This window comes from Delphinus delphis, chromosome 4 (assembly GCF_949987515.2).
Source record: "Delphinus delphis chromosome 4, mDelDel1.2, whole genome shotgun sequence".
Classification (NCBI taxonomy): Eukaryota; Metazoa; Chordata; class Mammalia; order Artiodactyla; family Delphinidae; genus Delphinus; species Delphinus delphis.
In genome coordinates, this window is record NC_082686.1 from 40740249 (window position 1) to 40757768 (window position 17520).

Consider the following 17520-nt stretch of genomic DNA (forward strand, 5'->3'; position numbering starts at 1 on the left):
TCTTGGTTCTGATCTGGTTACTGTAACATGTTAAACAGTCTTGAATAGGTTCTAGCTCATGGAGAAGCAGGGGACTGTGAGAGAACATGAAGAAAGCAGGCATATATTTTAATACCACTCTAGCCCTGGATATAGATGGGAGAAGAGCTTGAGATATGTCACAAGAGGCAGGTAGAAGCCAGACCCAGCTGGGCCCTGTGTGCCTGGCTGTATATCCTTGCAGATGATGGAGGCACTAGTGAGAAGTGAGATGATCAAATTTCTATTTTTTGTAGTTGACTACCATAAAAAGGATTGTTCAACTGTATTTATAAGTGGTAGTAATTCTATGAATTATGTGGACTTTCTCCTTCCCCTTTCTCTGTCTCTATCTCCACATTTTTTAAGGTCAGCTGTGATTACTCAGATGCAGATAATTCCCACTCCACCTCATTCCCTGTGCACCCTTCCACCCATCTGGGGAGATATAGAGGAGAATGGTTGAATTAGAGGTAAAAAGGTTAAATGAAATTGTTGATTTATTTGTAAAAAATTAAGACTACTGTGATTTTTTTCAAAAATTCATTTTTGGAGAACTTTTTATCTGGGAGACAAAACTGATCATTAGGGTTCCTATACTTCCAAAACTGAAGGAAGTAAAAAATGCATTTTTTCTTCAATTTAAAATTCTCCCTCTTTTCTTCTATTACCTTCCCTCCTCCTCCTAAATATTTTATGCATTATTATTTTTATTTTCAATTAGTTTTGAAATGTTATCAAATTAATGGAACATGGTGAAAGTTTTATATATGGAAAGGATAACCACAAGAGGAATATAAGAATAGTATTTCACAGATACTGGAAAAAAATTGTTTTGTCTCCTTAGATTACTTAAGTGTATCTTTAGACAAGCTAGTTTGGTTCGATTAATTGCATGCTATTTATTGAATTATTGCAAAAATAAGATATTTGTATTATAAAATGGAACATTGGATATAACAGTTCCCCTACCATGAAAATTCTCTACTACAAAAGTGATATAATCACCAAGGTAAAAATAGTTTGAAATTTTATAATATAAGGATTTGTTTCTGGATGAGCCTGAGAGATATTAGTTACTAAAAATTAAATTAAATTAATTTAAAATTTAAAAATTAAATTAAATTAAAATATTAGCTAAATATTTTGAATTATTTGATAGGATTTCTGTTCTTCTTAGTTTGGAATTGATTCCCAAGAATAGTGTGGGTGGAAAATCAGTTTGAAGAGAATATTCAAAAAATACTCCCTAAGATCCAGTGAAGAAATATATCGCAAAATCAATAGCAAAGCAACAAAGAAAAACAAAAATAAACAACACTAAAATCCTAGGCATACGCGGGCGGGCGGGCAGCGCAGCGCAGCGCCGAGCGGGGCCCGCGGGCCCATGAGGAGGCCCGGGGACCATGGGCTCCAGGATCAAGCAAAACCCAGAGACCATGTTTGAAGTGTATGTTGAAGTGGCCTATCCTAGGACAGGTGGCACTGTTTCAGATCCTGAGGTGCAGAGGCAATTCCCGGAGGACTACAGTGACCAGGAAGTTCTACAGACTTTGACCAAGTTTTGTTTCCCCTTCTATGTGGACAGCCTCTCAGTTAGCCAAGTTGGCCAGAACTTCACGTTTGTGCTCACTGACATTGACAGCAAACAGAGATTCGGGTTCTGCCGCTTATCTTCAGGAGCCAAGAGTTGCTTCTGTATCTTAAGCTATCTCCCCTGGTTCGAAGTATTTTATAAGCTGCTTAACATCTTGGCAGATTACAGGACAAAAGGACAGTAATGTCGTGCTCAAAACATGACGGAGAGAGGGGAGGAATCAAGATAGTGCAAGAGGAGGACGTACATTCACCTCTTCTCGTAAGGACATCAAGAATACATCTACAAATGGAGCAGTTCTCACAGAGCACCTGCTGAACACTAGTGGAAGACTTCGGACACCTAAAAGGACCAGAAAAATCCCCACGCAACCGGGTAGGACCAAAGAAAGAAAAAAAGAAAAGAGGAAACAGAAAGGGACCAGCAACCCTGGTGGGGAGCTGAAGGTGAGGAGAGGTTCCTGCACTCAGAGAAACCCCCTCAGGGAGGTAATCAGCTGGGACAAAGAAGGAGCTTCAGGGCATCGGAGGGGAATGCAGCAACCGGTCTGTGGAAGGCAGGAGAGAGTAAGATGTGCGTGCGTGGTCTGTGCTGCAGCGCTGCGCACCCCAGCCTGAGTCGTGTGTCTCCTGGTATGGAGGGGTGCTGGGTGCTGGAAAGTGGGGTTTGGAGAGCGGACCCACGGAGGGAACAGCTGTGGTCTGTGAAGAGACAGCCTGAGGGGATGGGAGTAAGGAACTCCACAACCGCGCAAGTTTGCGGAAGCCCAGGCCACCGTAGAAGCAAGGCGCCATTGTTGAGTGGTGCTCAAGGGGCGGGGCGGCCAGGGCAACCCCCTTCCCCACCCATCGGCCCCTGCCTCCACAGGCACTGGGAGGGTCACCCATCTGAGCAGGATTGCCCTTGCTTCAAGCCAAGGCCTCCTCTGCCTGCGCAGGCTCCGGGATCCTGAGCGCTGCCCCCACCAAAGCCTCCTCGGGAATCAGCCCTGGGCGCCCCAGCCTGAGACAGGAATCGGCCAAGGCAGGCAGGGGCTGAGTGCTAAAGCGTGGGGTTAGGAGAGCGGACCCAGGGTGAGAACGGCTATTGGCTGCGTGGAGACAGGCGGAAGGGACTGGAGCGAGGCGCTCAGCTGTGTGGAGACAACCTGAGGGGATGGCAGTGAGGGGCTCCGCGGCCAGGAGCACTTCTGGAGGAAGAGTGGGCTGCCTTGGAAGCGAGGCGGCATTGTTGAGTGGCACACAATGGGCGGCGCCGCCATCTTCGGACTCTCTCCCCACACGGCAGCCCCTGCCTCTGCAAGAACTGGGAGGGACTTCCACCGGAGCAAGCACGCCCCAGTCTGTTGCAACTTCCTGCCAGTCCCGCCCCTGCGGGCACTAGAAGAGGATCCCATTGGAGGAAGCGCGTGCATCCCACTTGTGGCCGCCTTATCCCTCCGCGGCCTGAGTCAAGCAAGTGTGCCTCAGTCAGCCGCTGCTTTTTCCCCCTCTCACCTGGGCAAGGACCAGATGCCTGAGGGTAGCCCACATGCAGAGGCACAGGTGGGACCGAAACCAAAGCTGACTCCCAGGGGCTGTGCAACGAAGGCAGAGAAACAGAAATCTCTCTCTGCAAGTGCACAAGCTGCAGATTAAATCCCCGCCATCGGCTTGGTATACCCTGCGTCTGTGGAATATCTGAAGGGACAACGAGTGCTCCAACAACTAAGACTGGTCTAGCTTTAGCAGCTGTGGACTTTGGGGGCAAGTACACGCGGGAGTTGGACCAGGTCAGAGTCTCAGCTGCCCCCACTGTGCCCAAAGCGGGCCCAGAGACCTGCCTAAAGGTATTGGAGGGCCTCCTGGAGAGGCGCGCGGTGCTGTGGCTCACTGTGGGGGCAAAGACACTGACCGCGGAGGCCCCAGGAAAATATGTGGTTTGGTTTCATTTTGTTCTGTTATTTTATTTATTTTTATCTTTTCAACATCTTTATTGGAGTATGACTGCTTTGCAGTGGTGTGTTGGTTTCTACTTTATAACAAAGTGTATCAGCTGTGCTTATGTCCCCATGTCTCCTCCCTCTTGCATCTCCCTCCCACCCTCCCTGTCCCACACCTCTAGGTGGTCGCGGAGCGCCTAGCTGATCTCCCTGTGCTGTGCGGCTGCTTCCCGCTGGCTATCTATTTTGCGTTTGGTGGTGTGTGTGTGTCCATGCCACTCTCTCGCTTTGTCCCAGCTTGCCCTTCCCCCGCCCCGTGTCCTCGGGTCCATTCTCTAGTGGGTCTGCGTCTTTGTTCTTGTCCTGCCCCTAGATTAGTCAGAACCTTTTTTTTTTTTGGATTCCATTTATATGTGTTAGCATACGGTATTTGTTTTTCTCTTTTTGGCTTACTTCACTCTGTGTGGCAGACACTGGGTCCATCCACCTCACTACAGATAACTCAATTTTGTTTCTTTTTATGGCTGAGTAATATTCCATTGTATATATGTGCCAAATCCATTCGTCTGTCGGTGGACAGTTGGGTTGCTTCCATGTCCTGGCTATTGTAAATGGAGCTGCGATGAGCATTGTGGTGCATGGCTCTTTTTGAATTGTGGTTTTCTCGGGGTGTATGCCCAGTGGTGGGATTGATGGGTCGTATGGTAGTTCTATTTTTAGTTTTTTGAGGAGCCTCCATATTGTTCTCCATAGTGGCAGTATCGGTGTACATTCTCACCGGCAGTGCGGGAGGGTTCCCTTTTCTCCACACCCTCTCCAGCATTTATTGTTTGTAGATTTTTTTGATGATGGCCGTTCTGACTGGTGTGGGGTGATGCCTCATTATAGTTTTGATTTACATTTCTCTGGTGATTGGTGATGTTGAGCATCCTTTAATGTGTTTGTTGCCAATCTGTATGTCTTCTTTGGAAAAATGTCTAGAAAAAAAAAAAAAATCCTAGGCATACCTGAATTAGTTTCAGGCTGGAGACTAAATCTTTATGTTTCGAGAAAATATATTTTCCTTGATGGAAGTTATGATTTAGGTGGAACTACTACTTTCTGTGCCTTTCTGCTTTTCATTTGTTAGACAATGGTTTTGGGTGAGTTCGATGCACTGGTCACTATACATAGGTGCCCTTATAGAACTAACAGTTGAATGAAGGACACAGACCAGAAAATAGTAAACTAGAAATGAGATAAGAACTGAGAAGTTTCCAGTGGATATATCAATGAGGAGGTGGCCTTGGTCAGAGCTGCTTCTATAGAGAGTTAATCACTGTGTGGTTTGAAGAAAGATGGGTGGAGAGGTATTGGAGACCGACTGTAGACATTTTCAACAAGTTTGGTTCTGAAGGTTGAAGAGAGAGAGGTGATAGTTACCTGAGGGTTTACGAGTAGAGGGAAGACTGTTCCAAGATTGAAGACAGTTAAGCTTGTTCAAATGCTAACCAGAGGGAACCAGAGGAGAGGGAGAGTTGTAGGTACTGGAAAGAAAGTCACAATATACAATGACATACTTATGTGTGTGAATAAACAATAAAACCCTTGGGCTGATAAGGGTAGGGATTATATATAATTTCTGAAGTAGAGAATAGATTGAGCATCTTTTGGGATTCTGTTTTCAAGTAAGATTGATTGAGTCAGATGGTAAGCCTTCCCTACCACTCTCCTTGCTTCTTTACCCAGATTTTATAATGTGAAAGATGGGGAGGTAAAAATCACTGAAAAAAGCCATTTTTTTGTCATAGACTCCACCACACTTTGTGTCCCCTATAAAGTTTATCATGACTGGACCTAAAATAATTACTTAAAAAATCAAAAGCAATGTATCTGGATTAGGACAAAAGGGTTTTCTGAAGAGCCTTCATGTATTTCAAATGATTTTAGTGAAAAAAAAAAAAGTAAGGTGATACTCTTTTGGACTGAACATTTTAGGATGTGCATGTATAGTTTTCCTGTTGTATTCTGTTTTCCTGTTCCTTTTGTCCATTTAAGGAGTTATTTATCTATCATGGACATCAAACCAGGCATGAGTAGATTGGAAAGGAGACAAGTCTGTGTGGATTTTGTTTTCTGAAAGCCTAAGTCTTTAAAATAATTTGGAGGGATGGTGGAGGAGTCAAAAGGAAGGATATTCATGGATATAGACAAAACGACTTGAACAGGTTTTCTTGGCGACTGGTGTTTCCCCTCCAGTTTGGAAAGATTTCTCCATGCTTAGAAGTTCAAGGAAGATGCTGGAGGAGGAAATCTGAGTCCTGAAATTACCAATAACCACTCGCTGTATCCTACAGCACTGCTGGTGAGACTGCAATATCTGAGGGTAGAATGTCTTGTTGGTGTCTTAGCAGGAGGGATCATAGGCAGCTTCAACAAAGGTCCTGTGGCCCCTGAGCCTAACTCAAAAGCAGCAGAGCCTTGAGGGCTGGCTGGGCCATGCAGCAGGAGCAATGGGTAGCTGAGCAGAAATCTGTGATGCTCATATTGCCTCAGATGCCTTGGTACTGATCTGTTTCAAAGTCACTAGAAGAATGCAGTGTGACATGATCTTACTGTTCCGGAAGGGACATCTATTCTCAGCTTGGTGAATTTTGAAGGACAAGAAGGGCAAGCCCCACCGAGAGACATAAAGAAGTAAAGAATCAAAACAGTATAGGTGCCGCTCTCCCCCAAACTTTAACCAACATATTCATACTGAAGTTTTTACTTTGGACTCACTTCAGTATAGATTTATGATTCACTAGCAGAGAAAGTAACCCACACTCTTAGTATATGACCAAATTTCTGGGTTCCTGCTGCTGGACAGTTGAGTCATAAAGCTTCTTAATAAAGAATTTTAAAAGTAGAATGCATGTATATAGTAACCATCAATAAGAAAGGGATCAGTATTAAATTACCTTTTATTTCAGTTGTAAGGTAAAAGAACCCAGTGTACACTATATATTTTACATAACTTTCACGTCATTCTCACAGCAATCATATGAGAAAAATGATGTTCAAAAGTTAAGTTTCTGAGGTTAAGTAACTAGAAGGCCGCAGAGTTGGTTTGTGAATGCAGATTTTTCTCCTCTTTCTCTCTCTCTCTCTCCTTCTCTGTCCTTTTCTTCAGTCCTTCTTTCCACTAGTGTTTCTATTTTCTTTCCACAGTTGTGATATTTTTTTTGATAAATATACATAATGTATAGATTCAAGCTAATATCTTTTGTCTCAAAACTAGAAAATTTGTACAAATATTCTAATAGTATTATTTTTTGTAAAATAAATTTAGGAAGCTTTTCTCCATTTGCCTTCAAAATCAATTTATGAACCATGCAAAAAGAGTTGTATTTCATGTCTCGTCACATCATACATGTCTAAAATTGACCTGGCTTGGTCACTGACAATTATCATGAGGCTTGGTACTGGACAACTAGTGGATAACTTAAAAAAATCTTATTGGATAAAAGATATGACATCTACGTTGACTTTTGGAAGAAAAAAGTGTTATGAGCTCTTGAGACAATTTTAAAAAAGGCTTATAGTGTGAGATCATACCATTTTAAAACTGAAATAGATCTTTGCTCAACTTTCTTACTCAGCTCTAAGTTACTTTTAAATAGTTTAATTGTAGTTTAAAGATAACATATAGATTATCACATTAGAAACACAAAGTTATGCAAGAAAATGTTCACCAGAAAGACTCATTTTCCATCTTTACACATTCTTAAGACATGTAATTCCAAGAAGGAGATTTAATGTCTACCACTAGAGCTAATGGAACAGTGAAGACAGATTTCTACTTAATCCCCCTGAACCAAAGAAAGCTAATTTTTAAGGCTTCATATAACAATGAAGATTAAGAATTTCATGAAATCCAGGTGGATAAACAATGTCCATATTATGTCCTTAAAAATATATACCTTTTCTTAAATGTGTTTTAATTTCACTTTCAAATACTCTGGATTTTAATCATTATTCATTACTGTTATTTTTATGATACAGAAATATTGCATGTATTATGTTTCCCTAAAGCTGAGTTAAATATCTACTTGTACTGTTTAATAGCTTTAAAATGGACAGTCGCTTCTAAAATTCTGAGTTATTCAAGTGAAATTTCAATTTTCTTATAACTGAGGACTTTTTACTGAATATACATTAGAAAAAAAAATCTCAATACTATACAGCTGTACTTTATTAATGGGAAAGCAATAGCGTGCAATTTTATTTAGAGAAGCCAACTAAGTAATCACTTTTAAATGATTGTTACACTATTTTTTATAGCTGTAGTTCTCCATGTAATATTAGGAATTGCTCAAGAGATTACATATGGTCTAAGGTTAACATTTTTAAAAAGGTGCTTAAAAAGGGCTTTTTTTTTGCCACATCTAAAAACGTCTGCTGTTGTGGGACAAGCAGTATCAATTTGCTGGGTAGAACACGTGTAACGCAAAACTGCTTGTGTTCTTCAAAACAGTGAAAAATTTACAAAAATGTAAATATAATTCTCTCATAAAAATACAGATTAAGTCAAATGTTTAGACCATCAAAATCCCTACTAAAATTTGAAATGAGAGAAAATATTTTCAAATATTCTTATAATACTATTGCCTGTAATTCAATATATATTTTAAAAGTTAATTTTAAAAATATTCTGTTAAATGGTTTATCTAATTTATCTAAGGAAGGGAATATTCTTTTTTTTTTTTACATCTTTATTGGAGTATAATTGCTTTACAATGGTGTGTTAGTTTCTGCTTTATAACAAAGTGAATCAGTTATATATATATATACATATGTTCCCATACCTCTTCCCTCTTGCGTCTCCCTCCCTCCCACCCTTCCTATCCCACCCCTCCAGGCGGTCACAAAGCACCGAGCTGATCTCTCTGTGCTATGTGGATGCTTCCCACTAGCTATCTACCTTACGTTTGGTAGTGTATATATGTACATGCCTCTCTCTCGCTTTGTCACAGCTTACCATTACCCCTCCCCATATCCTCAAGTCCATTCTCTAGTAGGTCTGTATCTTTATTCCTGTCTTACCCCTAGGTTCTTCATGACATTCTTTTTTTCTTAAATTCCATATATATGTGTTAGCATACGGTATTCGTCTTTTTCTTTCTGACTTACTTCACTCTGTATGACAGACTCTAGGTCTATCCACCTTATTACAAATAGCTCAATTTCGTTTCTTTTTATGGCTGAGTAATATTCCATTGTATATATGTGCCATATCTTTTTTATCCATTCATCAGATGATGGACACTTAGGTTGTTTCCATCTCTGGGCTATTGTAAATAGAGCTGCAATGAACATTGTGGTACATGACTCTTTTTGAATTATGGTTTTCTCAGGGTATATGCCCAATAGTGGGATTGCTGGGTCATATGGTAGTTCTATTTGTAGTTTTTTAAGGAACGTCCATACTGTTCACCACAGTGGCTGTATCAATTTACATTCCCACCAACAGTGCAAGAGGGTTCCCTTTTCTCCACACCCTCTCCAGCATTTATTGTTTCTAGATTTTTTGATGATGGCCATTCTGACTGGTGTGAGATGATATCTCATTGTAGTTTTGATTTTCATTTCTCTAATGATTAATGAAGTTGAGCATTCTTTTTTTTTTTTTTTTTTTTTTTGCGGTACACGGGCATCTCACTGTTGTGGCCTCTCCCGTTGCGGAGCACAGGCTATGGACGCACAGGCTCAGCGGCCATGGCTCACGGGCCCAGCCGCTCTGCAGCATGTGGGATCCTCCCGGACCGGGGCACGAACCCGTGTCCCCTGCATGGGCAGGCGGACTCTCAACCACTGCACCACCAGGGAAGCCCAAGTTGAGCATTCTTACATGTGTTTGTTGGCAGACTGTATATCTTCTTTGGAGAAATGTCTATTTAGGTCTTCTGCCCATGTTTGGATTGGGGTTTTTGTTTTTGAGCTGCATGAGCTGATTATAAATTTTGGAGATTAATCCCTTGTCAGTTGCTTCATTTGCAAATATTTTCTCCCATTCTGAGGGTTGTCTTTTGGTCTTATTTATGGTTTCCTTTGCTGTGCAAAAGCTCTGAAGTTTCATTAGGTCCCATTTCTTTATTTTTGTTTTTATTTCCATTTCTCTAGGAGGTGGGTCAAAAAGGATCTTGCTGTGATTTATGTCATAGAGTGTTCTGCCTATGTTTTCCTCTAAGAGTTTGATAGTTTCTGGCCTTACATTTAGGTCTTTAATCCATTTTGAGCTTATTTCTGTGTATGGTGTTAGGGAGTGATGTACTCTTATACTTTTACATGTACCTGTCCAGTTTTCCCAGCACCACTTATTGAAGAGGCTGTCCTTTCTCCACTGTACATTCCTGCCTCCTTTATCAAAGATAAGGTGACCATATGTGCGTGGGTTTATCTCTGGGCTTTCTAGCCTGTTCCATTGATCTATATTTCTATTTTTGTGCCAGTACCATACTGTCTTGATTACTGTAGCTTTGAAGTATAGTCTGAAGTCAGGGAGCCTGATTCCTCCAGCTCCGTTTTTTGTTCTCAAGATTGCTTTGGCTATTTGGGGTCTTTTGTGTTTCCATACAAATTGTGAAAATTTTTGTTCTAGTTCTGTGAAAAATACCAGTGGTAATTTGAGAGGGATTGCATTGAATCTGTAGATTGCTTTGGGTAGTAGAGTCATTTTCACGATGTTGATTCTTCCAATCCAAGAACATGGTACATCTCTCCATCTTTAATTTCTTTCATCAGTGTCTTATAATTTTCTATATAGAGCTCTTTTGTCTCCTTCAGTAGGTTTATTCCTAGATATTTTATTCTTTTTGTTGCAATGGTATATGGGAGTGTTTTCTTGATTTCACTTTCAGATTTTTCATCATTAGTGTATAGGAATGCCAGAAATTTCTGTGCATTAATTTTGTATCCTGCTACTTTACCAAATTCATTGAGTAGCTCTAGTAGTTTTCTGGTAGCCTCTTTAGGATTCTCTATGTATAGTATCATGTTATCTGCAAATAGTGACAGCTTTACTTCTTCTTTTCCGATTTGGATTCCTTTTATTTCCTTTTCTTCTCTGATTGCTGTGGCTAAAAATTCTAAAACTATGTTGAATAACAGTGGTGAGAGTGGGCAACCTTGTCTTGTTCCTGATATTAGTGTAAATGCTTTCAGTTTTTCACCATTGAGGACGACGTTGGCTGTGGGTTTGTCATATATGGCCTTTATTATGTTGAGGAAAGTTCCCTCTATGCTTACTTTATGCAGGGTTTTTATCATAAATAGGTGTTGAATTTTGTTGAAAGCTTTCTCTGCATCTATTGAGATGATCATGTGGTTTTTCTCCTTCAATTTGTTAATATGGTTTATCACATTGATTGTTTTGCGTATATTGAAGAATCCTTGCATTCCTGGAATAAACCCCACTTGATCATGGTGTATGATCCTTTTAATGTGCTGTTGGATTCTGTTTGCTAGTATTTTGTTGAGGATTTTTGCATCTATGTTCATCAGTGATATTGGCCTGTAGTTTTCTTTCTTTGTGACATCCTTGTCTGGTTTTGGTATCAAGGTGATGGTGGCCTCGTAGAAGGAATTTGGGAGTGTTCCTCCCTCTGCTATATTTTGGAAGAGTTTGAGAAGGATAGGTGTTAGCTCTTCTCTAAATGTTTGATAGAATTCGCCTGGGAAGCCATCTGGTCCTGGGCTTTTGTTGGAAGATTTTTAATCACAGTTTCAATTTCAGTGCTTGTGATTGGTCTGTTCATATTTTCTATTTCTTCCTGATTCAGTCTTGGCAGATTATGCATTTCTAAGAATTTGTCCATTTCTTCCAGGTTGTCCATTTTATAGGCATAGAGTTGCTTATAGTAATCTCTCATGATCTTTTTTTTTTTTTTTAAATATTATTTATTTTTGCTGTGTTGGGTCTTCGTTTCTGTGCGCGGGCTTTCTCTAGTTTTGGCAAGCTGGGGCCACTCTTCATCGCAGTGCGCGGGCCTCTCACTATCGCGGCCTCTCCTGTTGTGGAGCACAGGCTCCAGACGCGCAGGCTCAGTAGTCGTGGCACACAGGCCCAGCCGCTCCGCGGCACGTGGGATCCTCCCAGACCAGGGCTCGAACCCGTGTCCCCTGCATTAGCAGGCAGACTCCCAACCACTGCGCCACCAGGGAAGCCCCTCTCATGATCTTTTTTATTTCTGCAGTGTCAGTTGTTACCTCTCCTTTTTCATTTCTAATTCTATTGATTTGAGTCTTCTCCATTTTTTTGAACATTGTGGTACATGACTCTGGTACATGAGTCTGGCTAATGGTTTACCAATTTTGTTTATCTTCTCAAAGAACCTGCTTTTAGTTGTATTGATCTTTGCTATCGTTTCCTTCATTTCTTTTTCACTTATTTCTGATCTGATTTTTATGATTTCTTTCCTTCTGCTAACTTCGGGTTTTTTTTGTTCTTCTTTCTCTAATTGCTTTAGGTGCAAGGTTAGGTGTTTATTCGAGATGTTTCCTGTTTCTGAAGGTAGGATTGTATTGCTATAAACTTCCCCCTTAGAACTGCTTTTGCTGCATCCCATAGGTTTTGGGTTGTCATGTCTCCATTGTCATTTGTTTCTAGTTATTGTTTGATTTCCTCTTTGATTTCTTCAGTGATCACTTCTTTATTAAGTAGTGTATTGTTTAGCCTCCATGTGTTTGTATCTTTTACAGATCTTTCCTGTAATTGATATCAAGTCTCATAGCATTGTGGTCAGAAAAGATATTTGAAACAATTTCAATTTTCTTAAATTTACGAAGGCTTGACTTGTGACCCAAGATATGATCTATCCTGGAGAATGTTCCATGAGCACTTGAGAAAAATGTGTATTCTGTTGTTTTTGGATGGAATGTCCTATAAACATCAATTAAGTCCATCTTGTTTAATGTATCATTTAAAGCTTGTGTTTCCTTATTTATTTTCATTTTGGATGATCTGTCCATTGGTGAAAGTGGGGTGTTAAAGTCCCCTACTATGAATGTGTTACTGTCAATTTCCCCTTTTATGGCTGTTAGTATTTGCCTTATGTATTGAGGTGCTTCTATGTTGGGTGCATAAATATTTACAATTGTTATATCTTCTTCTTGGACCCATCCCTTGATGATTATGTAGTGTCCTTCTTTGTCTCTTCTAATAGTCCTTATTTTAAAGTCTATTTTGTCTGATATGAGAATTGCTACTCCAGCTTTCTTTTGGTTTCCATTTGCATGAAATATCTTTTTCCATCCCCTTACTTTCAATCTGTATGTGTCTCTAGGTCTGAAGTGGGTCTCTTGTAGACAGCAAATATATGGGTCTTGTTTTTGTATCCATTCAGCCAATCTGTGTCTTTTGGTGGGAACATTTAGTCCATTTACATTTAAGGTAATTATCGATATGTATGTTCCTATTCCCATTTTCTTAATTGTTTTGGGTTCATTATTGTAGGTCTTTTCCTTCTCTTGTGTTTCTTGCTTAGAGAAGTTCCTTTAGCAGTTGTTGTAAAGCTGGTTTGGTGGTGCTGAACTCTCTCAGCTTTTGCTTGTCTTTAAAGTTTTTATTTTCTCCATCAAATCTGAATGAGATCCTTGCTGGGTAGAGTTATCTTGGTTGTAGGTTTTTCTCCTTCATCGCTTTAAATATGTCCTGCCATTTCCTTCTGGCTTGCAGAGTTTCTGCTGAAAGATCAGCTGTTAAACTTATGGGGATTCCCTTGTGTGTTATTTGTTGTTTTTCCCTTGTTGCTTTTAATATGTTTTCTTTGTATTTAATTTTTGATAGTTTGATTAATATGTGTCTTGGCGTATTTCTCCTTGGATTTATCCTATATGGGACTCTCTGTGCTTCCTGGACTTGATTAACTATTTCCTTTCCCATATTAGGGAAGTTTTCAACTATAATCTCTTCAAATATTTTCTCAGTCCCTTTCTTTTTCTCTTCTTCTTCTGGAACCCCTATAATTCGAATGTTGGTGCATTTGATGTTGTCCCAGAGGTCTCTAAGACTGTCCTCAGTTCTTTTCATTCTTTTTTCTTTATTCTGCTCTGCAGTAATTATTTCCACTATTTTATCTTCCAGGTCACTTATCCGTTCTTCTGCTTCAGTTATTCTGCCATTGAACCCATCCAGAGTATTTTTAATTTCATTTATTGTGTTGTTCATCGCTGTTTGTTTCATGTTTAGTTCTTCTGGGTCCTTGTTAAATGTTTCTTGCATTTTGTCTATTCTATTTCCAAGATTTTGGATCATCTTTACTATCATTATTCTGAATTCTTTTTCAGGTAGACTGCCTATTTCCTCTTCATTTGTTAGGTCTGATGGGTTTTTATCTTGCTCCTTCATCTGCTGTGTGCTTTTCTGTCTTCTCATTTTGCTTATCTTACAGTGTTTGGGGTCTCCTTTTTTCAGGGTGCAGGTTCGTAGTTCCTGTTGTTTTTGGTGTCTGTCCCCAGTGGCTAAGGTTGGTTCAGTGGGTTGTGTAGGCCTCCTGGTGGAGGGGACTAGTGCCTGTGTTCTGGTGGATGAGGCTGGATCTTGTCTTTCTGGTGGGCAGGTCCACATCTGGTGGTGTGTTTTGGGGTGTCTGTGGACTTATTATGATTTTAGGCAGCCTCTTTGCTAATGGGTGGGGTTGTATTCCTGTCTTGCTAGTTGTTTGGCATAGGGTGTCCAGCACTGTAGCTTGCTGGTCGTTGAGTGAAGCTGGGTGCTGGTGTTGAGATGGAGATCTCTGGGAGATTTTTGCCATTTGATATTATGTGGAGCTGGGAGGTCTCTTGTGGACCCGTGTCCTGAAGTTGGCTCTCCCACCTCAGAGGCACAGCACTGACTCCTGGCTGCAGCATCAAAAGCCTTTCATCCACACAGCTCAGAATAAAAGGGGAAAAAGTATAAAGAAAGAATTAGTAGAAGAAGAAAGAAAGAAAGAATGAAAGGAGGGAGGGAGGGAAGGAGGAAGGAAGGAAGGAGGGAAGGAGGGAAAAAGAAAGAAAGAAGATAAAGTAAAATAAAATAAAGTAAGATAAAATATAATAAAATTATTAAAATAAAAAAAAATTAAGAAGAAAAAGAAAAAATAAATTAAAAAAAAATTGACAGATGGAACCCTAGGACAAATGGTGGAAGCAAAGCTATATAGACAAAATCTCACACAGAAACATACACATACACACTCACAAAAAGAGGAAAAGGGGAAAAAAATCATATATCTTGCTCTCAAAGTCCACCTCCTCAATTTGGGATGATTCATTGTCTATTCATGTATTCCACAGATGCAGGGTACATCAAGTTGATTGTGGAGGTTTAATCCGCTGCTTCTGAGGCTGCTGGGAGAGATTTCCCTTTCTCTTATTTGTTCTCACAGCTCCCAGGGGCTCAGGTTTGGATTTTCCCCCGTCTCTGCATGTAGGTCGCCGGAGGGCGTCTGTTCTTCACTCAGACAGGACGGGGTTAAAGGAGCTGCTGATTCGGTGGCTCTGCCTCACTCAGGCCGGGGGGAGGGAGGGGCACGGAGTGCGGGGCGAGCCTGTGGCGGAAGAGGCCGGCGTGACGTTGCACCGGCCTGAGGCGCGCAGTGCGTTCTCCCGGGGGAGTTGTCCCTTGATCCCGTGACCCTGGCAGTGGTGGGCTGTACTGGCTCCCTGGAAGGGGGTTGTGGATAGTAACCTGTCCTTGCACACAGGCTTCTTGGTGGCGGCGGCAGCAACCTTAGCGTCTCATGCCCGTCTCTGTGGTCCGCGCTTTTAACCGTGGCTCGCGCCCGTCTCTGGAGCTCCTTTAAGCAACGCTCTTAATCCCCTCTCCTCGCGCACCAGGAAACAAAGAGGGAAGAAAAAGTCTCTTGCCTCTTCGGCAGGTCCAGACTTTTCCCCGGGCTGCCTCCCGGCTAGCCGTGGCGCACTAACCCCTTGCAGGCTGTGCTCATGCCGCCAACCCCAGTCCTCTCCCGGCGCTCAGACCGAAGCCCGAGCCTCAACTCCTAGCCCTGCCCACCCCGGCGGGTGAGCAGACAAGCGTCTCTGCCTGGTGAGTGCTGGTCGGCCCTGATCCTCTGTGCAGAAATCTCCCCGCTTTGTCCTCCGCACCCCTGTTGCTGTGCTCTCCTCCGCAGCTCCGCAGCATCCCCCCTCCGCCACCCCTGTCTTTGCCAGTGAAGGGTCTTCCTAGTGTGTGGAAACCTTTCCTCCTTCAGAGCTCCCTCCCACTGGTGCAGGTCCTGTCCCTATCCTTTTGTCTCTGTTTTTTCTTTTTTCTTTTGCCCTACCCAGGTACGTGGGGGGGTTTCTTGCCTTTTGGGAGGTCTGAGGTCTTCTGCCAGCATTCAGTAGGTGTGCTGTAGGAGTTGTTCCACATGTAGGTGTATTTCTGGTGTATCTGTGGGGAGGAAGGTGATCTCCGCGTCTTACTCTTCCGCCATCGGGAATATTCTTCAATAAGTCCTTTATATGGCCCTTGACACAATATGTGAAATTCTAGCTCTGAATACCTTTTTCACCAAAATGTGCCAAGTTTCTGAGGCAATGTTATTTTAAAAATATGTTGATTATAATGGTATTCTAGTAGAATGCAGCTTTCTGAAGTCAGAAAATTTGTCTGATTCATCCTAGTGTCCTTAGCACATAGCAAAATTCTTAGGACTTGGCCTATTTATTTAGTCTATTGAATGAGTGGATAAATAAGTTTTTCTTAGCATATCTATAGTTTCTTTAGTGTATTGTATTTTTATTTTTCAATGGAAGCATATCTTTTGAGTTTCTTAATATATCTCCAATTATGACAAATTATTTCTTGAGTACCCATGTGAAAATGAAATACAAGTTATAGTATCTAGGAATTTTTTTCCTACGGGAGATACTGAATTAGTAAAGATACCTTAGTACAGATGCATTGGGCTAGTAAAGATGCATTGGGCTAAATTATGAAGCCCTTGAAACTGAGGCATGAAACTTAGGCTTAGTGAGGTAGGCAATAAAATCCATTTTAGGTCTTAATCAAGGGTTTAAGTATGATAAACTCAGGATTTAGAACAACTGAGCCTAATTACACTATCAGAAACCTTGTAAGAATGAGAAGTTTGAAGACAGGGAGATCAGCTGAGAGACTATGGCTGTGATTCAGGTGTATGCTGTATGGTGGAAATGTGACGGGAGAGGGATGTAATGGAAGATATTTGACAGAAAATATTGATAAGAAGGGATACAGGCCAAAGAGAAGTTGAATTAAAAGTTTCAAACTTGTCTTACTAAGGAAAATACTTTGAACAATTAAGGCAGGAGGGAGGGGGACTGGAAAATGTGATGACTGATTTTAGGCTCATTAAATTTGAAATGACAGTAGGGAGTCAAAAACATCCATATATATATATTAGCATAATCAGCAATAAAGGAATAGCTGAAGTTAAGCTAAGAGAGTGTGCTGTGGGATTACGTAGGGACAGAAGAACAGACTCACATTGAATCCTATAAATTGAAAATGAGAATAGGAGAAGGAGCTACCTGAGAATAAATAAGGGAAAGTCAAACAAGAAAGAAGAGAATCTGATTAAAATAGGAGATGCAGAGGGTAGAGAGAGTTCAAGGAAGGAGGAATAGCTATGGTGTGCAGAAGCCTATTTCTATCAGTTCCCGAGAGCTGATTGTTAGATTTTCAGGAATTTCATGAGTCAAGTGTTCTACACAGCCTTTAAAAAATTAAATTATATAAACTCTAAGTAAATAAGATATGTCAAAAACAGAGTTAATAAACACAACTCATCACTTTCTAATTATTTTAGTACCTTTTGCTATTATCCATATTCTTTAGTTTATTTATATATATTATATCTCTAATAGACTGGAAATATCATATAGTGGTTCCTATTCTACTGTTCATCTTTTCCTAACTAACTCAGCATGCAGTGATGTCACATTGGTAGCTTGAAATCAGCAGTGTGGAAGTATTTACACCATAAAAATGGCAAGT

The 17520-nt window shown here is 41.0% G+C and overlaps 1 protein-coding gene across 2 annotated transcripts in view; it reads left to right on the forward strand.

Moving 5' to 3' along the window:
• The first annotated feature begins 1395 nt into the window (after window positions 1-1395).
• The window catches only part of CSNK2A2IP (casein kinase 2 subunit alpha' interacting protein), a 158504-nt gene continuing 142379 nt past the window's right edge, over window positions 1396-17520 (forward strand). Inside the window, exon 1 of one of the 2 annotated variants that reach the window (XM_060010489.2) lies at window positions 1396-3443. The gene's annotated coding sequence lies outside the window, so the exon portion shown is untranslated. The remainder of the gene's footprint in view (window positions 3444-17520) is intronic. The other variant, XM_060010490.1, reaches the window with a different exon arrangement.